Below are 424 nucleotides of genomic sequence, written 5' to 3'. Positions count from 1 at the left end.
CAATGTGAGGACACCCCTCCTACTTGCGCATTTCCAGAGCTCAGGACCCGCTTTTTCACAGTTACCCTGGATCTCACCTCCACCACCACCATTCCCAAAAAGAAACTGGCCACTCTGGGAAACTGACTCTTCCAAGTCTGGTTTCTTAAAAAAAAAAAAAAAAGTTTCATTTTTTTTTCAGTTGACAGTTTAAAACCAAAATTTATAGAACTCTTCAGTCTGATCACATTTCTAGAGACAGAACATTTGGATGTCAGTGGTAAATCTTACACAAAAGAAATTCTCAACCATAAACTTACACCACATGAGCCAACTGAACTCTNCCTTAGTTCCAGTTTCTGTGCACACATAACACCTCCCACCTGAGCATGTACCCAACACACAATGCCTNAAAAATAAATCACAGATACAAGGGGGGGNNTTT

Source organism: Mus caroli, chromosome 6, assembly GCF_900094665.2.
Source record: "Mus caroli chromosome 6, CAROLI_EIJ_v1.1, whole genome shotgun sequence".
In the NCBI taxonomy this organism is placed as follows: domain Eukaryota; kingdom Metazoa; phylum Chordata; class Mammalia; order Rodentia; family Muridae; genus Mus; species Mus caroli.
This window is presented reverse-complemented; position numbering follows the sequence as displayed.